An 8665-nucleotide genomic window follows, 5' to 3' on the forward strand; every position below is an offset into this window, starting at 1 on the left:
ATGTATTTATTGCCTGCGTCTCACTCTTACTCCATCTTTTCCTCACTCCCTTCCTCCCCGCTCCCTCTCACTCACCCCTACCTACCGTCAATTACCCCACTCTCACTCAATACCCCTATAAAATACATACCAAAAAAACCCACCCCCCATACATATAGCCCTACCCCGCAATACATAATAAAAATACCCCGCCACCGCCAATACATATTAAACTTGTAAAGTGAGAAGGGCAGAACCGCTCCAAGGAAAACAGATTCAGACCGCACGGGTCATCATCATCATCATCATCATCATCCTCATATCTCCTCTAGCACCCATCATCATCATCCTCATATACCCCCTGCATCACACATCACAACCCCTGCATCTCACATCACTCTCCCCCCTGCATCTCACATCACTCTCCCCCTCTGCATATCACATCACCCTCCCCCCTGCATCTCACATCACTCCCCCCCTTGTATCTCACTTCACCCACCCCCTCCACATTTCACGTCACCCTCCGCCACCCTGGATCTCATCATTCTCCCCCCCCCCCCCCCCAAGCAGAGCAGGCAGGACTACACGCGCTCGCATTAGCTAGCAGAAGACAGCGGAAGTGCCGGGTCACACTGCTAGAGTGCGCTTCTACCCTGCAGTCCTGGGGGGGGGGGTGTCCGTGGTCTGTAGGAGGAACCCCTGAGACTGCTTCAAGGAACCCCAGGGTTCCACAGAACCCTGGTTGGTAATCACTGCTTTAGAGGGTAAAAGAAAAAAAGCTATTTATCTGTAGTACTGACGACTGTCAAACACACTGAAAGAGACAGACGGTAAAACCCCTGAAAAGCATTTATCAACAAATATTTAACAATTCTTACAGTTGTCTAATTAAAAACCATTAATTCATTTTGGTCCTGGGAGTGAGTGACTGCCCCACCAGGACTGAACTAATGACAGTGACATGTTAAACAGGCGATTGGTAACTTTTAAAATATATCTGGCAAGTTTAAGTGTTTGTAAAAAAAATTTGGAACTGGAAAATTATTTTCACTTACTATTGAGACATTGGGTCTGGTGGGGGATTACCGTCATTGATTTTTTTAAAAGGTGTTATCAGCTATGCACCATCTACTGAATGTTGGTGGTGAACTCTAAAAACCAGCACACCAACCACCGCTCACTCTAATGGCAAACACCACAAATGTACAACTTGTTAACAACTACTCAAATTTCTACTCATACTATTACTCGCTTTAGCAGGCGATATTGAACCTAACCCAGGCCCTCCTTTTACAACTCTGTCCCATACCCCTGAGAATTCAACCTTTAAATTCCAAAAAAGTCTATCTGTCGCCCATATAAATATCCGGAGCCTGCTGCTCAAACTGGATGAACTAAGCGCATGGTGCCTTATCCATAAACCCAAAGCCATCGTTCTCACAGAAACATGGCTAATTCCTAAAACTTCAGATGCAAATATTGCCATTCAGGGATACTCCATTTCTAGGAGAGATAGGTCAAATAGAGTCGGAGGGGTGTTATTTTATATTGCAGACACCTTACAATTTACACTGTTAAATTGCCCCCCCTAGCCCACCCTCTTTGGAAATCCTAGTTGGCAAAATCTGCCTCCCCTTTTCTAAGCCCATCCTGGTTGCTGGCATCTACCGCCCCCCTAAAGCCCCTCTACAATCCCTGACTGATATCACCCAGATTCTTGGCTCCATTTCCTCTCTGAAAGAGAAAAGTGAGCTGCTAATTCTTGGGGATTTCAACTTCAATTGGCTCGACCCTAAAAACCACAAAATCCAGATACAAATCAAGTTGCTTAACCCAGCAGTGCGCAAACTGGGGGGGGCGGCACGAGACTGCCTGCGGGGGGGCACGTGGTTTAAAGAGGCCCCGCGCACTTCCCGAAGGCACTTAAATTAAGTGCCGGGGGAGCTGCACTATGGCAACATGACATGACGCTGGAGCCGAGGTAAGTGCGAGTGAGGGGGAGCGCGGGGTGAGGTGACCGCCGGGACAAAAGTTTGCGCCCCCCTGATTTAACCCATCGCAACTCATTTCCCAACCCACACGGACAAACCTGAAATCGCACAACCATTCCTTGCTATACTGGATTCTCTCCTCAAATCCCAGCAGAATTCAATCCTCTGGCATCCTTCCTGACATTTTCAGTGACCATGCAATAGTGTAATCTGCAAGGAAAATTAAACCAACCCAATCAAGCCCTAAAGTTCTCTTCACTAGAACATTTAGAAACTTTAACCCACAACAGTTTTTGGCTGACCTTACCAACTGCCCTTCACACACAATCGATTTAATTCCCGACCCCGATTCAGCGCTAGACTATTTCCAATCCGAGTTCTTAAAACTCTGTGATACCCATGCTCCACAATGCAGAATAAGGATACGGGGTCCCACCTTCCATGGGTTACAACTGACCTAAAAGAACTCTACCAGTTCAGGGTTGCCTTGTGGAAAAGCTACAAAGTAACTGGCACTACCAAGGATCTCAATCACTACAGACATGTGCACAGGCATGCAAAAGCACAATATTACTCTGACAATCTCCTCCAGAACACATCAAGCCCAGCTAACTTCTGGAAGGTTAACAATATATTCCAGCCTTCTAACCATCAACAACCAAGTAATATCACTAAGGGGGATATTACTCTGACAAACCCCACTGACATTGCAAATGCATTCAATGATTACTTTGTGGGGTGTGCTACTAACTTACTAGCGAAACGCAACCCAAACCAAACCACAAACATGAATCTCATCCTGGGAGCACCCATATAGCCCCACCCCCTCCCAACACTGCCCACAATTTTCAATTTGGCCCAGAATCCGGGGATTACACAAGTGCTCCTCAAATTAAAACTAAGCAGCCAATGTGGACCTGACTTACTACAATCTAAGTTCCTAAGACTTGGTGCCCCAGCCATTGCCAAACCAATTGCTTCCATAGTCAACTCTATCCTGTCTGCAGGCCATATCCCCAAGACCTGAAAAACTGCCAGAGTTGTCCCAATCTTCAAAAGTGGGGACAAAAACACTGTCTCAAACTACAGGCCAATACTATCCAAAGTCATGGAAAAATGTGTTCACTACCAATTAAGCGATCACTATACCAAGACAAATTTCCCTAGTCAATTCCAATCTGGCTTTCGCCCCAAACACTCCACCGTAACTACCCTGCTAAAAGTTTGCAATGAAATCCAGTTTGGAATGGAACGGGGACAACTCACTGGTGCAATATTCCTAGATTTTGCAAAGGCTTTTGATACCGTTGATCATGCTATCCTGTTTAAACTCCCCTGTAATAGGGAAGCATGCTTTAAACTGGTTTCTGTCCTACCCATCAGGTAGATCCCAACATGTGTCCATCGCTGGCTCTAACTCCAACCCCCTGGATATCACCTGTGGTGTCCCGTAATGCTCTGTTCTGGGGCCCCTACTCTTCTCAGTGTTCATCAATGATCTTCCCACAGCTTGTAAGGAGGCTTCAATACACATGTATGCAGATGACACAATCCTATATGCACACAGCCATAGCCTCTCCGACCTTGAACACATACTTCAATCTGACTTTTTAAGACTCGAAAACTGGATTTCCCAAAACAAACTGTTTTTAAACACTGACAAGACTGTAACAATAGTATTTGGGACCAAGACTAAATAGCTAAAGCTTCCAGTGACTGAGCTCCAGATCAGAACCAACGCTAACACCACCCTAACTCCTGTTACTAGTTTTAAATACCTGGGCATATGGTTTGACTCCCACTTAACATTCGGGATGCACATTGATACCCTGACATCCAAAACCTATGCCAAACTAGGTGTACTTTACAGGAACAAACCCTCCCTAAGTCTGCTGGTCAGAAAGCATATCGCACAGCAGATGCTAATGCCAATTATAGACTATGGAGACATAGTATATGACTCGGCAGCCCAGACCCACCTAAGCAAACTTGATACCGTCTACAATTCAATAAGCTGTTTTATTCTTCAATGCAACTACAACATACATCATTGCGAAATGCTTAAAGAACTAGATTGGTCATCACTTGAGTCTAGGCGCAAAGTTCACCTTTCCTGTCTTGCCTTCAAATACTTTCTGGGTAGCTATCTGAACAAGCTCCTCACCCCTACCACATGCAACACTTATCTGAGATCTGACTCAGAAAGACTGTTCATGGTCCCAAGGCTCAACAAAGTATCCGGACGTTCCGCCTTCTCTTACCGTGCACCCCAAAACTGGAACAACCTACCGGAGACTCACATCCACCACCAGTTTAAGTTCTTTCAAAACTAAGGCTGTCTCACATTTTAATCTGGTCTGTAACATACGCCTATAATATATATTATCGCTAACTGTGCATGCAATGTCTTGTATATAATGTATACCCTGTTCACTTATGTAAACTGTATTTGTAACCATGTATTATTTGTCATTTTAACTCTATGCCCAGGACATACTTGAAAACTAGAGGTAACTCAATATATTACTTCCTGGTAAAACATTTTATAAATAAATAAAGCTAGTTTAAACCAATAATCACTAAACAGGGCTGAAGGTTCGGCTCAGGGAGTAAAGGTACGGACTCTGATAGCGACAACACCGAGTTTGAAGCAGGGCAAGCTGGTTCAAATCTCTCTGTCAGCTCCTTGTGACCTTGAGTAGTAAAAAGCCTACTGTATGTACAATGCTGTGTACCGCGCACTATATTGTGACATGCTTTAAGTCCCATTGGGAGAAAAGGGCTATATGAAATAAAAGTCATTATAACATTATATTACTTTGTAAGACTGCAAGCTTTTGTATTCTAGATAAACCATTAAAAACCTCATCCACAACATGCATTCAGTGTATTGGCCAATTCTATAGACTTGGGTAACCATATTAAAAGCCACTCAGTAGAAACCAACAATATACATTTTGTCTGCATCATGTATAATGTGGTTGCCTCCATAATAATATTTCCCTCTCTCCATCAGAACACATTTTTGCGGTTACAGGTCTAGTTTATGTATTTTTATAAAATGATCCTGCCATGACGAGAGAACAAATCAGATCATGAAACAGAGTTTTACGTAGCCATGGAGATGTCCTAATTATAGCTGAGAGCTAGTTTTACACATTCGAAATAAGGCATTAAGGTGAAAAATGATTACATAAATGATAACTACAGAGTGAAAACAAAAATTAATGAAAATAATGTGAGTGTGCCTTGAAAATACTCTGTCTAAATTAATCCAGAAACCCAAGTCTCTTATGGAATCTCAATGTCATACAGTAAGACATTGCTATGGTACTAGACTTTAAATCATTCAAGTAATCTTGCACAATGTAAAATGTTTCTATGCTCAGATTAGTGAGTGAATATATTCTCTATAATACATTCATACAACTGGTTATTTAGTCAGCCAACCACAATATATATATATATATATATATATATATATATATATATATATATATATATATATATATATATCACAGCAAATTCATTAATTTATAGTAATGAATAGAATTTATCATCATGTAACTCTACAGACTATATACACATCATACCTTGATATTTGTCAAGTAATGTTTGGCAGAAACAGATTTTTTGACAATCATACGACATGAAGCACACATTAAGAAAAATAATCCACAGCTGTACCAACTAGATTTTCTCACAAAAATAGATATTCTATTACTGTACATGTTGGGGCAACACTATAATCAACACTTCTGTTGTACATGAGCTTCAAGAGCATTAAAATCTCCTCTTCACATCTGAAAAGGCTTTCGTGCTCTTGACAAAATCTATAGGAAATGTTGACTTTTCACATTCACAAAAAAAGTAGTTCTTTCACTCTGTGGTTTGACATGCTACTATAGCAACTTATTCCAATACGCACATTTTATTACATTAACAAAAATGGTGGCGGTGAAAACAAATATTACACAAAGCATCCAGGTCAAAATATAGAGAATCCAAAAAACGAAATAGCCAAAATGAAAAATATAAACCAGCAAATTTATATATATAAAAAAATAAATTAAAAAAAAAGGATGATAATTAAATTATCACACTATTCAACATGCTTAAATGTTCCTCTCCCCAAGAGTTTTCCAAAGAGTGTTTATTGTGGGAAATAAAATGTTTAGCGTATATGATAGGCCTTTGATATGAAATATTTTTTTATTTCAATGTTTGTGCCGGTCATCTAAGATTTCAGCTGTTTTGTTCTGCAAATCACATTGACCATTTAGGTCCTATAATACTAAAACAAAACAGCTGTGTGGCAGACCCTTTCTCATCGTACAACCTACCAGAGACTCTCACATCCACCACCAGTTTAAATTCTATCAAATCTAAGGCTGTCTCACATTTTAATCTGGTCTGTAACTGTTTCATTCGCCTATAATATATATATTTTTAACTGTGCATGCAATGTCTTGTATATAATGTATACCCTGTTCATTTATGTAACTGTATTTGTAACCATGTATTTGTCTTAACTCTGTGCCCAGGACATACTTGAAAACGAGAGGTAACTCTCAATGTATTACTTCCTGGTAAAATATTTTATAAATAAATAATAAATAAATAAATAGTACAGTATGCAACTACACATACCACAAGGCCATGCAACTAGAACCAGCAGGGGGTTTAAAACTTTTTTTGGTTAAGGAACCTTGTAATTATATTGTAAAATTCTGAGGAACACCAACCCTCTCCAATACGTGTCTAAGATCACATGCATTGTAAGGAACCCCAACCCTCTCTAATAGCACGTCAGAGATCAGATGCATTCTAAGGAACCCTAACCCTCTCTAATAGCGTGTCTAAGATCAGATGCATTGTAAGGAACCCCAACCCTCTCTAATAGTGCGTCAGAGATCAGATACAATGAAAGGAACCTCAACCCTCTCTAATAGTGTGTCTGAGATCAGATGCAGTGTAAATTCCTCTTTATTTGGAATATTTTTTTTAAATGACCTGAAAATTGCAGGGGACCCATTAGGGATGCCCAGGGAACCTTGTTGAAAAACATAAGTAGACAGATGGTCTGGTGACTTGCGAAATCAACTTTTTCAGGAAAATATGTTATCAACACTACATTAAATGTCCAAGTAAAACATGTCATTCCATAAAGTACACTTTATTCAACACAAAAACATAAATGAGAAAACGGAAATGTGTGATGAAAAACAAACAGGCTCATTAATGTCCCTGTACAGGTCTTGCAATGTTTCTGACATCCCTTCTACATGGACAGTGCTACAAGCCTTTACCCAGCACATATAAAATGCATGACAAGCTTCCAATCAGACCCAATACCTTAAATTAGAAATTACTGTTAACAAAACTTCGAAATCCCAAACTCTTCCTAAATACTCCATTAAAACAGAGGGACAATAACAATCAGATAATATCTAATTCTGCCAAAAACACACACAGGTGGTGGATTTTCAGGTGACAGCCATCACATTTGTTTAGTTCCACAGCCCCAAGTAACAATAAAAGGCAATAGCCGTGTCACACTGAGGATTAAATCACAATTGTGGGGTGTATATACACAGGTACTGCATGGTATTTGTGTGGGGGAATATATATATATATATATATATATATATATATATATATATATATATATATATATAAAATCTTTAGCCCTTGTCGATTCACTGCTGGATAGAGGCATCCCAAATGAGATATAAATATATAGTTTAAAAAATGCCCTCACACACCTATGTGTATACACAGTAACATAATATACAACCACACAAAACAGATACCTCTCTATTATAAATGTATAACCAACTAATAACTGCCGCAAGCTTGATGCAACAGATCAGCAAGACCTCACTCCCAATGCACATCAGCACTTCTAACATCCATCACATCGATATGCAGAAGGTGTAGTCAGTCAGCCTTTGCACCCCCTGGTTCGGTAATTGCCCTGAGTGAGTGATCCCACAGAATGTGAAACCACCAGCAGCCTCCCTATCCCTCACTCACCCTTTGGCTGCTCCCCCTCCCCATCCCTCACTCACCCTGTGGCTGCTCCCCCTCCCCATCCCTCTCACCCTGTGGCTGCTCCCCATCCCTCACTCACCCTGTGGCTGCTCCCCATCCCTCACTCACCCTGTGGCTGCTCCCCATCCCTCACTCACCCTGTGGCTGCTCCCCCTCCCCATCACTCACTCACCCTGTGGCCATCCCTCACACACCCTGTGGCTGCTCCCCCTCCCTCACTCACCCTGTGGCTGCTCCCCACACAGAGCAGCACAAAGCCTCATAAATAGGCCCCTGCAGCGAGGTGCCTGACCCAGGCGCACGGGGGGCTCTGCTCACCACAGGCTGCTTCCTTGTGCTCCTGGCTGAGGGGGCTTCTCTTCTTCTCCCTCTGCGGCCCAGGCCCCTCTCTTTTTCTCCCCCCGGCCTCCTCACCTCACCAGTCCCCTCCGCATCAAGGTGGGAGCCGGAGGGAAACAGGGCACCTGCCCCCTTTACAAATATATATATATGTATGTATACTATAGAAGGATATGAATAACACCCAAACCTCCCCCTCTCCCCTCTCAGCTGCTCGGGAGTCTCTCTGGCTTGTTGGGAGGAAGATGGGAGTTTTCCTACTGCGCATGTCACAGCGAAGGGAGGGGGGCGGGGACCCAGCA

The 8665-nt window shown here is 42.1% G+C and overlaps 1 protein-coding gene across 2 annotated transcripts in view; it reads right to left on the reverse strand.

The window, feature by feature from the left end:
* Window positions 1-8641, reverse strand: part of MBD5 (methyl-CpG binding domain protein 5) — a 53046-nt gene extending 44405 nt beyond the window's left edge. For both annotated transcript variants that reach the window (XM_075609424.1, XM_075609425.1), the window contains exon 1: window positions 8343-8641. The gene's annotated coding sequence lies outside the window, so the exon portion shown is untranslated. The remainder of the gene's footprint in view (window positions 1-8342) is intronic.
* Between the last annotated feature and the right edge of the window lie 24 nt (window positions 8642-8665).

This window comes from Ascaphus truei, chromosome 7 (genome assembly GCF_040206685.1).
Source record: "Ascaphus truei isolate aAscTru1 chromosome 7, aAscTru1.hap1, whole genome shotgun sequence".
In the NCBI taxonomy this organism is placed as follows: domain Eukaryota; kingdom Metazoa; phylum Chordata; class Amphibia; order Anura; family Ascaphidae; genus Ascaphus; species Ascaphus truei.